This window comes from Euleptes europaea, chromosome 16, assembly GCF_029931775.1.
Source record: "Euleptes europaea isolate rEulEur1 chromosome 16, rEulEur1.hap1, whole genome shotgun sequence".
Taxonomy (NCBI): Eukaryota; Metazoa; Chordata; class Lepidosauria; order Squamata; family Sphaerodactylidae; genus Euleptes; species Euleptes europaea.
This window is the reverse complement of record NC_079327.1, coordinates 51,504,278-51,523,202: the sequence shown is the minus strand read 5'-3', so window position 1 is coordinate 51,523,202 and position 18,925 is coordinate 51,504,278.

The following is an 18,925-nucleotide window of genomic DNA, read 5'->3' as shown; positions in this document are numbered from 1 at the left end:
GTTTTAAAAGGTTTTATTAAGAAAGCAAACAAGTTCAGTGGTCTATACAACTTAAGGTTAGAATAACAACGGGGATTTTACAGATCAGCTTTATAGGATGCACACATTAGAATTGTTTACACGTAATGGCTTTGAAATGCAAAACATCAGAGTTCTCAAACTTCAAGAGAGAGAGAGGGTTCCGGCAAAATCACGCCTTGAGATCAGAGCAGATTTACCATAGGAAGGCTACTTTGAAATGGAGACATCAGAGCCTCTGGCCATCGCACCTTTCTCCCAAACTGAAGAGACTTTCCCACGGGACCAGAAGGGGGGGGGGAGGACACAGAGCTTGCTATCCGGGGCTCAATTGCTCACTGACACTAGGTGCCACAGGGAAACTGGCACTTCTATTTGCATATTTTAAAAATACTTCTATTTAAGAAGCATTTGCTACTTGGGGAATGGAAATTTAAATGGAATTTAAGTAAATGTAAACAAACTATATACAAACTATAGACACAAGACAAGACAACCTAGTTATCATAGCATTCACATTAATCACACACAGTGAAAATAGTCCATGAAGGTCTCCACATTAAACAGCAGAAAACTTACAGTGCGAAAATATAAATTAAATAAGGAAAGAAATTAGTTTATGTGAAAACACAATTAACACAGTGTTTGGGCCCCCTCACTACCATTAGAATGTATGGGTACTGTATTGAAAAGCCACTATATACAGGCAGTTTCCTAAAGCTGTTCCTTTTAAGCAGTAAACAGAAAGTGTAGAGTTACCACTAGGCTAAAGGTTTAAATGTAGTTACACTGATATATTCCATTAATATCAAATATAAGAGACAGTACACTGTAGTAAGTGTTGGGGAGGGACTGTGGCTCAGTGGTAGAGCATCTGCTTGGCATGCAGAAGGTCCCAGGTTCAATCCCCATCATCTCCAGTTAAAGGGACTAGGCAAGTAGGTGATGTGAAAGACCTCTGCCTGAGACCCTGGAGAGCCGCTGCCAGTCTGAGTAGACAATACGACTTTGATGAACCAAGGGTCGGATTCAGTATAAGGCAGCTTCATTTGTTCATGTGTTCATGGACCAGGATTGAGATGCCTAATCCTCACTCAGCTACAAAGCTTGCTGGGTTCAGGTGGACTCGTTCATCAAGGTTTAATCTACCTCATAGGGTTGTTATAAGAAACAAAGGAGAGTAGAACACTGAATGCTGCCTTAAGCTTCTTGAAAGGATTAAATTAAAAAATGCTTCATACATACCTGACAAATTCCATCCCAAAAGCTAGTTCCCCAGATGCTGTATAGCTGTGAGATAGTGTTTTTCACATTGGAGGAGGGAAGCTGCAAGGACATGGAACTCTCTTGTATCATTGTGTATGGCATCCCACGTACAATACTCCTTGGTGCTTTAAATATGTGCCACTTGTTTGTAATGTCCTGGAGAGTGGAACAGAGTCATGCTTTAGGGACAGTAGCACAAACAAATGTCTTTCCGTTACATAAATAGATCAATAAGATCAGGATATAAGGCTGTCACCATAACCAGGATACTTATGCATATGTAAATGCCACATGTGGCACAATTTGCTTTGTGCTACTAATAAAGATGGTTGTGCATGTGAACATCATTAGTCAAATTGCTTCTCATTCCAGGAACAATGGTTGGCAAGTCAGGTTTGTGTTGAGTGACACAATGTGTTCATGAATGATACATTGTTGCACAAATTATACAATGCATTTATAAAATAGGAAGTAATATTGTTAACATTCTAGAGAGAGAGAACAATTTCCCCTCAGTGGTGAAAGAGTGCTCTTTTTTAGCACATGCTTTGTGCTTGTCAGTCCTTTTTGTAAGTTCTAGAATGCCTTATCTCCACACATCATCCCGTGAATCAATGCTGGAAAAGCAACTCAGTCAATGGATCCTGAGAAAATAATGCCAGGGATAAGGAAAGGTTGATCATTGGGGTGTGTGCTCCTTTTTCATATTATAATTACTACAATTGTTCAAACTGCTGCCACCCATTGTAATTATAGGCACTAAACTTCATTTCCCATTCAGTGAGGGGGAGACAATGCAAAATTATTTAAAAGGTTTGCTCCTGAAGTATTGTTACAAATGCCATCTGATGATAACTCCTCTTGTTTATAAACTTCTTACAGACATTTTTTTCATCCTGACTCATATGCATGATGAGAAGTCTCTTTTGTTCCACCCACCCCAGATGCCTTTCATCATTTGCCTTCAATTTCTTCAGTCATTTCTTGTAATCTTATACACTGTAGGTTGCTCTTCTGCTCTGGAACAAGCTTCCCTTAGTGGATACCTGGTTCTCCCTATAGGTGATTTTTTTCATAGGGGCTGTTTGCCAACCCAAATGACACCAAAATTGCAGGGGAATGAGGACTGCCTTCCCCTCAATGCCACCCAAGTTTCAGGCTTATCCCTGTCCACATGCTTATTGACACTTTCAAAAAACTCGAAAAGGTTAGTGAGACAAGACCTACTTTTACAGAAGCCATGTTGGGTTTTGCTCAGCAGGCCTTGCCCTTCGAAATGCTTGACAATTCTATCTTTAATAATGCTTTCCATCAATTTACCTGGAACAGATGTTAAGCTAACTGGCCTGTAATTTCCTGGGTCCCCCCTGGAACCTTTTTTTTTTAAATAAATGGCTGTTACGTTGGCCATTCTGCAGTCCTCTGGTACAGAGGCTGATCTAAGGGACATGTTACATATCATTGTCAGAAGTTCAGCAATTTCCCATTTGAGTTCTTGAAGAACTCTAGGATGAATACCATCTGGTCCCTGTGACTTGTTAGTCTGCAGTTTGTCTAAATGTTCTAGGACTTCATGCCTTGTTACCACTATTTGCCCCAGTTCCTCATTCTCCCCTCCCCAAAACATCTGTTCAGGAGGACTTATCTTCAACAGTGAAGACAGATGAGAATTAATTTAGTTTCTCAGCAATCGACGCTTTATCCTCCCTTCGTGTTCCTTTATTCGCATTGTCATCCAATGGTCCAACCACTTCCCTAGCTGGTTTCCTACATCTAATGTGGTTAAATGATCACAAGTGTAGACAGCTTTAAAAAGGGGATGGACATATTTATGAAGAAAATGTCCATCAGCAGCTACTAGCCATAGTAATTAAAAGAAACCTCCATATTCAGAAGCAGCACGCCCCTGAATACTGTGCTAGGAGGCAAAATCAGGGGAAATCTTGATGTCTATGCCCTGTTTGTTGATCCTCCTGGGCAACTCATTGGCTGTTGTGTGAAACAGGATGCTGGGATAGACAGACCATGGGTCTAATCCACCAGGGCTCTTCATATGTTTATAAGGAGAAATTAAACTGAAGTGTATGGGCAAAGGTAAATCCTGCCCACATCACTTCTCTGTGCTCAGTTTATCTTAGCATGTTTCTTCTATCCTGGCCGACTCTAGCAGCAGGCTGACTCATGACATAATGTTCAGTATTGAAGATGAGATGTATAGGCTTATAATATGATAGTGTATGTGTACCATTAAAGGTTACAAGTTTTCTTCTGTGGTAGAAGTAAAATTAGAAATATAATTAGGGCTCTTCTTAAACAAATTTAGTAAGTGGGTTTCCAGGGCATAGTGAAATGTTACCATTTTGCAGTATAATGGAGTACTGACTTTTCATCTGCCAAGAAAAAGTCTTTTTGTTTCAAAATCTTTGTTCAAGGAGAAATTCACAGCTTTGTGTGGCATAATTTCACCTGTTTCCCTATATATCAACCTATTCACATTCAACAGCACACCCTGATTGTAGAATCCATCACTTATATTGCAGTGTGTGTGTGTGTGTGTGAGAGAGAGAGAGAGAGAGAGCATTTACTCAGTATTCATAGTAACTTTTCCGATAGCAATTAAATAAATTTACATGGAAATAAGTCTAACTGAAATTAATGGAACTTACTTCCCAGTAGGTATGCTTAGGTAGTTTCCCTTGAGATTCTGAAATTAAAAGGGAGCAAGTTACTATGTGACAATAATAGTTCCACCTTCTTTCCAGTGCCTTGCAGAGAGGCTAAATATTTGGCAAAGCACCCATTTATCCATTTTGCGAATAACGTTTCAAATTATACATGACAGCTAATGCAGTTTCTTTATCTTTTTTAAACTGGAAAGGTCTTGTGTCACTGAATAAGAGGGAAATATTAAAAGTAAATTTCCATAAGAGATTTCTTTCTGCAACTATTTCCCTTCCCACAAAATTGTAGTGCTTATACTGTGAATGATAACTGTTCAGGAGTCAAGATTTGAAGATTTTATCACAAACAACCTGGAGGGGGAGGACCCAAGCCTTCAGGTTAATCGTTGTTTAATTACTGTTCCTAGTAGGGCTGGAGGTGGGGGCACCAGTCAAAACATTGGGTGCCTGAGTTGAGGCTTATCCTCGGCTGATTTAGTCTTAAGGTCCTCAATTTGTTTTTGCAATTTTTCTTGCAGAAAAAGAGGGGGCCGCACCATAACAAAACAGAGAAAAAAGCAACGATTAGTGAAAGGAGTAGAATTTAAAATTTAATCATTAAAGTACCTCTATGCATTATTCACGAGAAGAAAAAGATCCACCTGAAGAAGCTCATGTGAAATGCGTAGGGGTACTTTAATGATTAAATTTTAAATTCTATTCCCTTGCACCAATCGTTGCTTTTTGTTGCAATTTTTCTTGGACAAATTTTTCTTTTGGGGAGTAGGATCAATGGGGAGGGAAGGATATAAAGCCAGGGGAGCAGAGGGAGAGGGAGGGTGTGTGGGTGGGGAGAGAGGAGGAAGCAGACACTTCAGCCTTTAGACCTTTGTCTTGTTGCTGCACCTTTTCATTATAATATTTTATTGAATGAATAGTTTATTTACACATAGCCTTAGGCCATTACAAACATGTCAACAATACCACAGATACATAATAAAAATTGGTTAATAAAATGCTGGATTGATAATAATAATTGATAATAAATATACATAATAAAACTATGCTAAATTGGTGCATGCAACGGAATAATAACTAAAAATTGTGGAGGTGTCCCGATCGGCCAATGAGACCTAGCAACCATTAAAATCAACTCAAAGAACTCTTAGCAACCATATTGGACCTTATTTTCTTTGTTGTCAGAGTGTACAAGGAGGTCCTGTAAGAAACAAATCCATCAGAGTTTTTTTTTAATAAAAATACTAATTTTTCAGCACTAGTTATAATCTTTTAAGCTAGCTATGATACACTTCTGGTGCCTCTTTCTCCCCCCCCCCCATTTTTTTCTTCTTTTTTTCCCTCTTGCTTAATTTTGCCACAGATTTAAATTGAAAGTCCTATCCAGCAGAAACTGCAGACTGTTCTCTTCATACGTATATCCATTCCATACATTGCTTAAAGCTTGCAATCATTTCAGACTAATTTCAGTTCCCAGTTTTACCTTTTCCTTGTAAATGGACAGCATTTAACTCAAATGGCTTATTAAATCCACTTTTACTTATCCCATTTTTATTCCCTTTCCTAGAAGATTCTTTCTCATATTCCAGCAACTCTTTAGATGGATATTGTCAGGATCAGGCATTTACCTCTAGCATCCCTCAAAAGCAGACTCATCCAGGCAGGTAGCTCTGAAGTAATAATACTTTATTAGGAGCAATAAGGTAAATAAAAGAGCTGACTGTCTACAGAACGAAGAAGGCTGCTAATGGCATGACATGGGTAGAATACATGGTTAAAAGCACTTCAGCTAGAGAAAGGAAAAACAAAGTGAAACAATTCTGAGATAATGTTCCCAGGGCAAGGAAGACAACGCAACAGCTGCGGATTGCAGGCTGAGTGAATAACAGGATGAGAAATTATACACAGAGTTTGTAGCATGTGAACCAGAACTTGACCTGAAGCCAGACTCTGGCCTGGGTCCTGCCAAGAGCCCTTCTTCAGGTGACTTTAGTCAGAACCTGACAGATATAAGAATTTAAAATTAAAAAATACAACAGAAAAAGCTCTGTTTTCCTTTTCTTTATCTTTTATCTTTTTTTCCAAGTACTCTTAACCTTAGACATGGCTACACTATGGCTCATTCACATTTCATCTTTTATAATTTGAAGTTATTTATTTTGGATAAGTCACTGTCCACTGTACAGTTGTATAAGTTTCCTTTGCTAAAGGGCACCGGATAGCCTAAGTCCCAGCAATTCCTTTAATAAACTAATTAAACTTAGCAGCTGTCATTCTGCAAGCTGTTCCTTTGTATATATGTGATACTTAGCAAACCTCAGTTTGCAAAAATTATAATTTCATCATACCTAAATGCCATCTGTCAAATATGAAGAATTGCAATTTTGGCTGCAATCTAAAGAAGCTGATCAGGTGATTCTGTGGAAATTTTACACAGATGGTGTTGGGTTTTTACAGTTTGGTGCAATGCCTTCCACTACAGAAGACACAAACCACTGTTCACTTTAAACAGTGCCTTATGTCTTTATCTGTAAGACCTTCTGCAAGAAAATTTTCAAAGGAAATGTTGCCTTTGTATTCTCTTCCTCACAGTGCTCAATAGCTTCCTAAGATTTGAACCTGAACAAAATGGTATTTGTTGGGAATAGGTTCTTCTATGCCATACCAGTGTCCTAAAGTATTCAGGTCTCCTCATACCATTTCAGAATTCATTCTTTATGGGGGGGGGGGACAATTACAAGGTTACTTGAGTGGTTGTTTTTCAACCACATGACACTAAAATAGCTGATAATCTAGATCTGACTGTCAGTAAAGACTCCCTAAGTTTGAAGCAAACTGGATGTCCAAGACTACCTGATGCCCCAGACCCCCCCTCCCAGTCAGCTGCAACTCTTCTCATTGTCCTGGAGAAACTGCTGAGCTCTCTGGAAGCCAGGAGAAAGGAGGAGATGTGATGATGCACCTGGCCACTGAGGGGTCAGCTGGTCCCCATGAAGACAAGCACAGATGTGGGAGTCCAGGAGGTTGCTTTCCCCACTGCCACAAACACCTGCCCCAGCACGTCTCATAGGGCTGAAGGCCAAGCAGCAGGAGAAGAAAAGGGCCAATGGGGGATAGTGGGCAGCAGCTGGAGGAGCCAGCCTGTCCCTCCCTGGAACAGGGGAGAGGCTGGATGCCAGTCCCAGCAAGGAAGAGCATCCCAGGACTGAGTGGGGTGTGGCAGGGCTGTGCATGGTTGGGCCAGGAAACTTGGGGAAAGCCTCGCCTGATCCATATTGGGCTGCTGGAGGTACAGTCACCAGGGAAAGTAAAAGGGTGGGGAGTGGGAGAGGTCCATTGGGTCACAGGAGTCAAGGGGGTGGAGCACTTTCCCTTTATATAGAAGGACTTGCAGGGGGTCAAGGAGGAAGAAGTCTGGGTGATTCTGTGCATAGGAAACTGGCCAGCTATGGTGAGGAAGCATTAACCCCTCCTGCACCCTTCCTGAGGCCTGGGAAACCTAGTTTAAAACTATGATACATAAATTGATGGAAAATAGAAATTTAAGCAGAAAATTATGCACATTCCTAGGAATCTGATTTTTACACCTCGTCAAAAATATTCCAAATGATGCCACGTGAAAGGCTCACATTGTGAAGCAGCACAAACACACCCGCAATGCCCTCCTGAATTACTGCACCAGTACAGTATATTTTGCTGTGGCAGCACAAATTCTAAAATGTAACAAGTCTGGCTTTCCCCCATGAAACTTCTGAATTGACCTAAAGGAAACAGAGTATGGAAATAGTAAAGGAGGCTGGTCTGGACTTGGTTATGGGTTGACTAAATTTATCCCCGAACCTGGTTCAGATTGACTGTGTGTGTGTTGAGTGCCGTCAAGTCGCTTCCGACTCATGGTGACCCTATGAATGAAAGCCCTCCAAAATGTCCTATCTTTGAAAGCCTTGCTCAGGTCTTGCAAATTGAAGGCTGTGGCTTCCTTTATTGAGTCAATCCATCTCTTATTGGGTCTTCCTCTTTTCCTGCTGCCCTCAATTTTTCCTAGCATGATGTCCTGAGTTCCAGTAGGCTAAAGGAGGAATAAACAGGGGGCAGGGGAGGTCCCCCGCGTGTTCAAGCATGGCTGCCCGCCCTGGCAGAGTGACAGTCTGTATCAAAAAGGCAGCCCTATGGAGAGCAGTATGGACTTTCAGAAGACCTCAGATATACTGTTTTCTGGAGGGGGGGAGGTGATTGGATTACCCTCTGTGGTTCCCAGGTGACAAAAGGTGACAAAGGGCCTTAATGGTCGGTTGCCTGGGTGGGGTGGTGACAATTTAGAAATCCATTCTAATTCCAGTGACTTGTACAACCTCAGGAGAAAACAAGGAGTCTCGCTGATGAGCTTAATGATCTAAAACAATAGGTGCAGCCTTGCTAACGTCCGGGGATCGTTATCTCAATGTCTCTGAATGGCTTTGCTTAACCAGTCCGATGTTGCAAGGGTGTGTGTGTAGATGCAGCCCACGTGTCTTTGCGCTTTCTCTGACATGGCTTCTGCTGGAGCCAAGATGCACAGGAACATGGAGTCTCTCTGGCTCACTGGAGAGGTTGACCTGGCCTCTTTTCTCAGCTGCCGGCTGCTTGGGATACACAGGAGCGGTGTGTCAGTTTCGCTGGCGCACGCACAAGCCATCCCTGTAGCGTTTAGGGCAGGCGTGCGGCTGGAACAGGGCACACACGTATGCTGTTTGCGGGTGCCATGTCCAGTCCGGGAGTTAGGCGGCCTGTATGCTTACATCATGTCTTGCAGTATCATGGGAAAGTGGTTGCATTGCCAGATATTTGACCATGATGCACTATGTTGCTTCCTACTATAATTTCTATCCATGTTTCACTTTTCATTACATGTCAAAGAATGGGATATGCTTTCTGATCACTACTGCATGAAAAAGAAAATATCTCCTCTTTTAATCATTCTTTCTGGCATTTTTTTCTGTTTTGATATAACTGTAAATGGACATATGAGGATTTTTTAAAAATCTGTACAAAAAAGAAAAGAAAAATGATGTAGATTTTTCTGAATGATACATTTCCTTGTAATGGTGATATAAGGAGCATGGCAGCAACTCCAGCTACATCAATCCTTCCTAACTGTCTCAGAAAATATGTGCTGTGTTACAGTGAAAACAGTTCACCAGCTGTTTATGTGAAAATTATTTGAAGAAAAACAAGCATGGCCATATGGTGCTCCAGCAATACAGTGGGAGCATGAGGAATAAATTGTGTAGGCTGTGGTAGATAATGGTCATGCTAAGTAGGGTGTCAAATGTTGCAAACACATTGCATTAATAGTTAATCTCTCCTTTTATCCTCTAAATGCTTACATTTCTTAGCAGCTTGTAGTTGGGAAAATGAGTTAATAAGTCATTCTGATGAAGAATTAATTTTTGTGGAGTTACAAAATATTTAATATACTGCACAAATCCAAAACAGTCTCTAATTAAATGATTTTTAAAAAGAGAAAAATTCATTAATTATGTGCTTTCTGAGTAATAGAACATCTGCTAGCCTCTTTGTGGGGGTACCACAAAGAAAGCCTTCTGTAGAGTCTACAACAGCTAATGCTTGTGGGCTAAATCAAAGATTTGTCATGAATTTCAAGTAAGGTTGAGAGGGGGAGTTTATTCAGCATAAAATAAGAGAAAGCTTTCCTTTACTGTAGCGGCAGAATTATTAATTTAGGGCGAAAATACACGATCGCTTTAGCCTCCTTTATTCCCTGTTTCCGCCAGGATTTAACTAGGATCGAACGCACGTTCGGCGAGACGCATGCATTTGATCCTGTCTGAATCCTGGCTGAAACAGGGAATAAAGGAGGCTAAAGCGACCATGCGTTTTCGCCCTTAGAGTGATAGGGAGCTTGTTGTTTGAGGACTTGCCCTAGGATCATATGATCTTAGTTCTAGAAGACTTAGAGACAGCTGTTCATATTAAAGTTGTTCTAAACAATTCTTAATTATGCTAGTCATTATCTGAGGAACTGTAAGCTCTAGCCCTGCGACAAACCCATAAACAGTTTCCAGCAGACAGCAAGTCCACAAAAGCAGTTTTATTGATTAGAATGGGCAGGTTACAGAAGCCATATTCAGAATGACACTAGTAAGGGGCTAAGGCAAGGCACATGGCATATATGGAAAAGCAAAAGGAGATAACCAGTAACCCAGGCAACCCCCCTCCCAGTGGCAGGAAAGAGAACTTGGCAATTCCCACACTAAAGAAATCCATGAAGGACTCGAAGTCTAAACACGGGGCACGGACTGGCCTTGGAGAGAACTGCAAAACAGCACCTGGGAGCACAATCATGAACTGTCTTCATGGCCTGCTCCTGACAGGAACATTATATTTATCTTTATATAAGCTCTAGCCCTGCGGCAAACCCATAAACAGATTTCAGCAGATGGCAAATCCATGAAAGCAGTTTTATTGGTTAGAATCGACAGGTTTCAGAAGCCATATTCAAAAGGACACTAGTAAGGGTCAAAGGCAAGGCACATAGCATATATGGGAGAGCAAAAGGAGATAACCGGTTACCCAGGCACCCCCCCCTCCAACAGGCAGGAAGGAGCACTTGGCAATTCCCACAGTATGGGAATCTATGAAGACTAAACACGGGGCTTAGACTGGCCTTGGACAGAATAGCACAATAGCATTTGGAAGCAGCACAACAACACTACCACATATCATCCTCATGGCCTGTTCCTGACACTTTAGTAGTTTTGGCATGGGAAACTTTTCTCATTCTGTCAGCCCTTTGATGTGACATGCTGACCTTTCTGAAATCTCTTTGTCTACACAATTATGAAAGGCAGAAATCCTACCCATATTGCATCTTAGGAAGAATATCACTGACATAAGTTACTTGTACTTTGAAGAGCAAAATGTGATCCCCTGCTTGACATGATCATATCTTCTTAGAGTAGTTGAACTGATATGGTAAACTGAAGAACTAGAGCCAGAATTCGATTTTCTCCTGTTCCTTTGTCCTTATGTGGTTGGAATTGATCTGCCTCGGTCGTTCCTTGGAGTTATGCATGAGTTTTCCCTCCATTAGAGATGACCTCACTACCAGTCCTCACAAATCCTGGGACCCGATTCTTCCCTCTCCCTTCAGCTCAGCCCACTTGAAATCCTCACGCACAAGGCAAAACAGGACACCGAAGCTTGGTTTCTCTCTCAGCAAGTAGCCAGCCAATTACAAAGCAGCATGTAAAGCGGTGGGGATTCAATTGCTTCCTGCTTCCTCTGAGTTCTTTGCGAGCAGAAGACTTTTAAAAATGAGGCTTGGGTTTCTTCTCTCCCCCTCGTTCCTTTCAAATAGCTCTTTTTTTGTTCTTAAAATGGTTTTTTATGTGGCAATTGGATTTGGAGGGGGGATTCAAACACTTACTGATTTGAGTTTGGAGACTGCTGGTGCATAGACTCCCAACAGGAAAGTGTGGATCCAGCAAGCAACAAACCTTAGGTGAAACTCCCATGCATAAACTACCTTAGCAGCTTTTTACGCAGTTAACTGAAAGGTCTTGCTAGATTACCTCTGGGGTCTAGCTGATATACATCTTCTTATCTATTTTAGGGTTTCTTAAATAACAGTCCCTTTCCTAAGTATGGCGAGAACTTTAATGAAGGAAACATGCTTCAGATTTATTAATCTTGCTTTACCTGAGGAGAAGTGATCACATAATCAATAGCACAGTCAACATAGTAGATGAGTATTGATAAGAACTACTCAGAAATAAACTAAAATGAGCAAGGATCTATGTACCAGAAATATCTTGGTGTTGCTTGTGAATATAAACAAGGACTCTACTTCAGATTAACAACATCTGGAATGTACTGTCACATAACATCAGCTTAATGTATGGAAATAGGCAGTTGAAGCTTTTCATGGCACAGTTGTAAATAGCATCATCTAGTACAGGGGTGGGGAACCTCAGGCTCGCGGGCCATTTACGACCCACAGCATCATTTACTGTGGCCTGCATGCCAAGCGGGGGCTGCCTTGGCCGGCAATGGCAGAGAGCCCAGCCGCTGCTACTGCTGCGGCAGCGTCCCGGGCCTGCTGAAGCTGCTCTGCAGGGAGGCGCTTGTGAGACTCCCGTGGAAGCCACTGCCATTGCCTTCTCTGTCTCTGTTTCCTGGCTAGAACTGCTGGATCGCTGTGATGGGTATGAGCGCAGTGCCCAGGAGTTTCCTGCACAGCTCTGAGGCGGGGCCAAGCAGCTTCCTTTGTGCATGGGGGATTGTGGGGCCATTTCTCCCAAGTCTCCCCTGCTTCCTTCTTGGCTCCTCCCCTCTTGCAGTCTTGCACGCCTAGCTCTGCAATTGCTGCTTCCAACCTGCTGGGCATTATAGCGATTTTGTGTGGTCTCCAGCAGCCTGGATGCTGAGACCGAACCACAGCTCTTTATTACCAGCTGCAAACTCATCCAGGTCACCAGCATTCTGCTCTGGCTTCCTCAGGTAGGCCGTGTTGGGGGAGAGGGAGGCCTTGGCTGGAAACTGTGTTTTGGGCAGACTTTTACGCATCCCCCCAAGCTTTGTGCTTTGAGCAGACTTTTGTGCATCCCCCCCAAGCTGTGTATTTTGGGAAGAATTTCTTGCATTCCCCCGAGCTGTGTATTTTTGGCTGACTTTTACGCACCCTTTCTGGGTGGGAAGAAAGGATTGGACTTTGGAAAAGGCACCCCCTTACCGAGGGGAGTTGTTTGTGTGTGGGGGGGTTTGGAAGGTTGGAGAAGATGGAGCATGTGGAGAGGTGGGACTGATGGTGGGGCAGAGCCTGTCCGGCCTTGGAGAAGGATGGTGTGCCCAAAAGGTGCAGTACCATAGGGTTAGGTCTCAAGGCCCCATAGAAGCAAGGTATTGGAGGACCATGGCTAGGGGGACTGGCCAGGAAACACAGCTGCTAATACAGTGCTTTCTAGAACCTTCTTCATGGCCCATGGATACAAACAAAATGTGGAAGGGGCAAATAGGGTAAATACTGCACCAGCTGCAAGCCAGTAGGTGTATGCACAGACCTCCTTAAAAAACCCTACACAGCTTAAGGTCAGCTGGACCCAAGAGCAGACACAGCAAAGAAGTAAAGCCACTCTTCTTCAGGTTCTCCAAGTTCTCTTGTCGCTACCACCAGGAAAAGAGCAGGCTAGGTAGCCAGGCAATGCCACCTTAAATAGGCAAAGGAAGTGGAACAATGTGGGGAGTGCCTGCGTCATCAACCTCTGATGCCTGCCTGTTTCTCCACCCCCAGAGCAGCTGAACAGCATGAGGGGGTGGGCAGGCAAGCCCAGCCATCCAGCAAGGGCAAAAGTGGCAATGCTCATCCCCAGGAGCTCCTTTTTGGAGTGGAGCCACTGCCCAGCTGGCTGCAATGGGGCGGCCCCGGGTAAATCGTGGCTGCTTGCTTTTCTAGCTTCTTCATGGCTGCCCTTCCCAGTATCAATTTCCTGGTTTCTTGATTGCAGTCTCCCTTTTGGTTGATGATGGAGCCAAGAAATAGAAAATCTGTCACAATTTCAATTTATTGTCAACCGCAGACATTATTTTTGTCTTCTTGATGTTCAGCTGTAATCCTGTTTTGGCACTTCCTGCTTTAGCCTTAATCAGTACTCATTTCAATTCTTCACTGTTTTCTGCCAGTAATGTGATGTTATCTGCAAATCTCAAATGTTCCTTCTACCAATTGTCACTCAACCTTCATCTAAATATAATCCAGCTTTCCTTATGATATGTTCTGCATATAGACTGAAGAGACTGGGAGACAAAATACATCCTTGTCTGACATCCTAGCAACCATAGCTTGTAGTAATGTTAGAAAATGATTGTGATAATGTGACAGTGTAGTATAAAGCAGGATAAGTGAAGGTAGTTCAGCCATGTAAGCAACATGGAGAAGAACACAAGACTGAACTAAATATAACTTACTGTTGTCTATTTACCTATGGGTTGGCAAGGGGAGACTGACAAGGGCTAATCCAATTGGGAATGTGACCTGCCACTTCTTTCTGAGGCTGATGACTTTTTAATCAGGGAAGAACGCTTCACCCAAACTTCCCAAGACAGGCCCTGAGGAGATGCAGGCACAAGCATGTGCTCACCTCATGCATCCTCAAAGTCCAGGTCTGGAAAGCCAAACAGAGGCAAGTTGATCTTGAGGAAGACCAAGTGCTCTGCATGCCAGGGTGCCAGGCTTACGCGATGTGGGCTGATCCCATCGCCCAAATGAGAAAAAAGGTGCTTGCTCTGGACACTCGTCAGAGGTCAGGAGAGGAGTCTCTGGGCCACAACAGAGAGGTCCGGCCAGACCGACTCCTTCATGGCCCAGTAGCTCAGCGGACATGTGGACTGCAACTCGTAGGGCTCTGCAAAGTACACCCTCACCATCGCCTCCACCGTGTCCTGTCTCATGTGCCTTGCCGACCCCCGGGAGGGGCCTACTGCCTGTAGTGGAAACTGCGGAAGACCATTGTATTATGAGGAGGTAGATGGTGATCAATGCAGCCCTTCCCCATGTGAGAGCAATCTCAGGTAATTAGGGAGTTAACTTTCACACAGCACTGTAAATGATGAGCACCTGGTGATGGGGGAAAAGGTTAGTTTTCACTCTCTGTTAAAAGAAGGGGAGGGCTTCAGATAAGGAGCCAGCCAGGAGGAGGGCGTCTGGAGAACCAGGACGGCTGCCAGAGAAGAAGCGGCTTGCTTGCCTCCCAGGAGACAACTTCCCATCCTTATTTCAGATTCAGCCTGGATAAAAGGTTATTTTTGTTAAAAGATTACTTAGCTTGGGTAAAAGGGTGTGTTTTTTGTTTAATAAAACTGCATACTTTGTTTTCCCCAACACTTGCCTGTTGGAATCATTTCTTTACCGAACCATGGGTAATACAATTGGCACTGTGAGCAGGATTCCAGAGGCAATATGGGGACAAAGGAATGCAGGGAATGTGCAAAGCTGCGTCCCAGGATGGTCGTGTACCAGTGCATGGGCCCCAGCTGCGCACATGTTAAACTCAATAACCCCACCTACCAAATGGGATACTGAGCTGGAAAAAGCAGGAGGTCCCACACCAAGGGCAATAAGTAAATGCTTTAAAAAAATGGGAATAAGGGAAGGTGCAGGTGTGGAGGAATGTGGCAAAGTGGGTTGGCTACTTCTAACTGCACTAAGAATGGTCTGGGAGTTGTTGGAAGCCTCTTGGAAGCAAGTGGAAGAGCAGGCGGAAGAAATAAGTGCCTTAAAAGAACAGCAAATGATTTTGCAGGAAGCCTTGAAGAAGGCAAGAGAAGGCAGGAATGCTGCTGAGGAACAGGCAGGGGCTATAGCTGTTCATGTCACTAAGATTAAATGGAACCGGCAGCAGAAGAAAGACCCCTACAAAACCAGAGCACTCAAGGTCCCTAGAGACTTGAATTCCACAGGTTTAGGGGATTCCAGTGAGGCAGAGTGGACTGAGGGGGAAGGTAGTAGCAAGGAGAAAGTGCAAGTAAGACCTCTGGTTACCAACAAGGCCAAAGGGCCACTTGGAGGGCAAGCACAGGTCACTCGCACTGTGAGGGATTTCAGCCAGCAGGAGCTGACTGAAATCACCAAAAATACTAAATAGCAGCCGGGGGAGTGTTTAAGCCACTGGTTGGTATGGCTTTGGGATCAAGGCTATACAGGTGTGCATATGAGCCCCCAGGAGCTATTGAAATTAGGTTCTCTATCTAATGACGTGCTCATTAATGGTTATTTGAGGGGGGCTACTGGTCAAACACAAACCCTCTTTGATTGGGTTTGCCTGGGCATCAGATAATGGTACCCTGCCCCCATGGACTGGGAGGAACATCTGCCACCCTGGAACACCATTGCTGAGGCAACAGCACAGCTTAGGGGGATGGCAATGCAGACTGGGATATATATCCAGGGATTCCCAGGTCCTGACCCTATGCCCCTAACGGCAAATATGAGAGCACGGCTAATTAGGGGAGCCCCGACCAGTTTGCATGGTGCTCTATCAGCCCTGCTGGGACCTGCTCAAGGGCGAGCAGTGGGGGATGTGGTAATCCTTCTGGGACAGCTGGGGGATGTTCCCAGGGAAAATAAGCCCAGAGCACAAACTGCTGTGGAAAATAAGCAAGACTGGTCCAAGGATAGAACAAAAGGGCCTAAAATAACTCGAAGGCAGATGTTTTTTGAGCTCCTTAGGCAAGGAGTGGAAAAGAAGATTGATGGCCTTCCAACACCTGACCTGTTCCAGCTGTGGAGACGCAAATGTACTACTCAGGAGCAGAAGGGGAAGGTTCCGCAGACCAAAGGAGTCGAGGTGAGAGGAGTAACACCAACTGCTCCACCTGAGGAGGAGGACTTCTGGTATTCACCTGTACCCAGTGTATCAAAGGGGTGGGAGATGCCCATACCTTTTGATTAGGGGTGTGGCAAGGCTCCAGTGAGTAAGCTAATGAAGACAGCCATTCCTGGAGACCCACGCCCACATATACCCCTCACAGGAGCTGTGGCTTCAATCCATGGGAACCCCACAGTGTGTATTGATGCCTATGGGAACAGGGGGGAGCATCAGCAGGCAGCCCTGGCAGAGGCCAAGGCTGCTGTAGTATCTGCTAGGCCCCTGGGTCCCTTTGTAAAAGGACTTCCATGTGAGCTGCTGTCTGCTTCCATGTGAGCTGCTGTCTGCTACCAAGACTGTATGGAGTCTTTGGCAGAAAGGGCAGGGAGGGGAATGTGTGCCATTGGGCTTCTGGTCGCGGAGGCTGCCAGACGCCATGTCAAACCATTCTCCCTTTAAAGACCCACTGCTAGCATGCTACTGGGCTCTGGTCGAGGCCAAAAGATGGACTGGCCAGGAGCTATTGATAATGAGTCTGAACTGGGTGGAAGGTGACTCAGCCAGTCCTCTGGTAGGCAGAGCTCAACCCCCATCTGAGCAAGTTCGCCCTGGCCCCCAAGGAGTGAGTGCTTTGCAGGAAGAGTTGCCTGTCAAAAAGGCTCCCCCTTATTCAGAAGTGGCTCATGAAACTATTTGGTGCACAGATGGTTCAGCCAAGTATGAGGGGGGAGAACGAGTGTGGTGTGCAGTTGCAACTAATTTTAAATGGCTAATCATATTGACTTGGGCTGGGAAAAGACAATCCAGCAGCCACTGTGCTGAACTGGTGCCTGTGGTGAACAACTTCAGATTTTGGGAGGGGTGGTATACTTGAATCATAGAGGTAACTGGAAATGTAAATAGTTGAACCCTGAGTTGCCGTAAGGAACACATGGATGAAGGGTGTATTGATCACCAAGGGATGGAATGTAGTGGAAACTGCGGAAGACCATTGTATTACGAGGAGGTAGATGGTGATCAATGCAGCCCTTCCCCATGTGAGAGCAATCTCAGGTCATTAGGGAGTTAACTTTCACACAGCACTGTAAATGATGAGCACCTGGTGATGGGGAAAAAGGTTAGTTTTCACTCTCTGTTAAAAGAAGGGAAGGGCTTCAGATAAGGAGCCAGCCAGGAGGAGGGCGTCTGGAGAACCAGGACGGCTGCCAGAGAAGAAGCGGCTTGCTTGCCTCCCAGGAGACAACTTCCCATCCTTATTTCAGACTCAGCCTGGATAAAAGGTTATTTTTGTTGAAAGATTACTTAGCTTGGGTAAAAGAGTGTATTTTTTGTTTAATAAAACTGCGTACTTTGTTTTCCCCAACACTTGCCTGTTGGAATCATTTCTTTACCGAACCATAGGTAATACACTGCCCACCCAATCATGGCCATCTCCATCGGCGTTCGGGTGGTTGCCTGACAGGGGTGGCCAGTCTGGGGTGGTGGAGTTGGGGGAACAGCAGCAGAGGAGCTGCTTGGGCCCCCTTCCTCCCCCTCCCCAGGCAAGTTGCCCCTTTTGGCTTGCATTCGCTGCACAAGCTGGGAGAGCTCGTCTCTCCAGTGCAGCAGCTGGTTGGCCCACTAGGCAATGCTGCCCTTGATGCGTGGGTTGCACATGGTCGCCAACATGTAGACTGGCTCCTGGGAGACAGGCACAAGACGAGTTGTCACACCGTCTTGCAGCCTCCACACCAGGGTGCACACTGCTGGAACCAACTCTGCACGTTCTTCAGCCAGTTCCAGAAATGCATCCAGACTCTCACGAAGCATGTTCGTCATGGGAGTGAACAGAGCCAGCATCACCGTGTCAGAGGAGAGCATGTCTGTGCACTCCTTAAAGGGCTCAAGAACCGTCACAGTCTGAGAGATAGCCAGCCATTCTTCATGGCTGAGCTGCCTCTCAGGCCCCAGGGCATCGGTCTCCTGGAACAATGCCCTGAGGGCCCTCTTCTGCTCCACCAAATGCCTGAGCATGGAATGGGTGGAGTTCCAGCGAGTATCTACGTTGCCTTTCAGGCGGTGCTCTGGCACGACTTCTCAGGCCTGAATCTCACGCAGTGCATAGTTGTCCTTCGTACTGCGAGAGAAGTGACTTGCAAACTGCCGGCATTTCATGATAAGATGCCGGAACTCACGGGTCATGGCATCCAGCCTGGATTCCTGTTGGGAGCCCAGGCCCAGGGCATCCTTGACCATGAGGTGGAGAAGGTGGGCTCCACAGTAAATCCGTGCCTCCAGGCCCAATGCCCCTGCTGCCGCCCTGATGTTTTCACCACCGTCTGTCACCATGAAGCCCATGGCGACATCCCTGCCTACCCAGGAGTCTAACTGTGCCCTCAGGGTGGCGGCGATGTTGGCCGCTGTGTGCACCTCCGCGAACAACTGTGCGTGGAAGATAGCCTGGCGATAGCCGGCCTGGCGGCACTCTTCCTGCCTAGCACTGCTCCCCCCCATGAGGTTGCCACCAGTGCACAGTGAGGGAGAGGAACCCTTGCTGCATGTGCTGGTTTGTCCACAGGTTGGATGTAAAGTGCACAGTTCTCCCGGCAGTGCAGGACA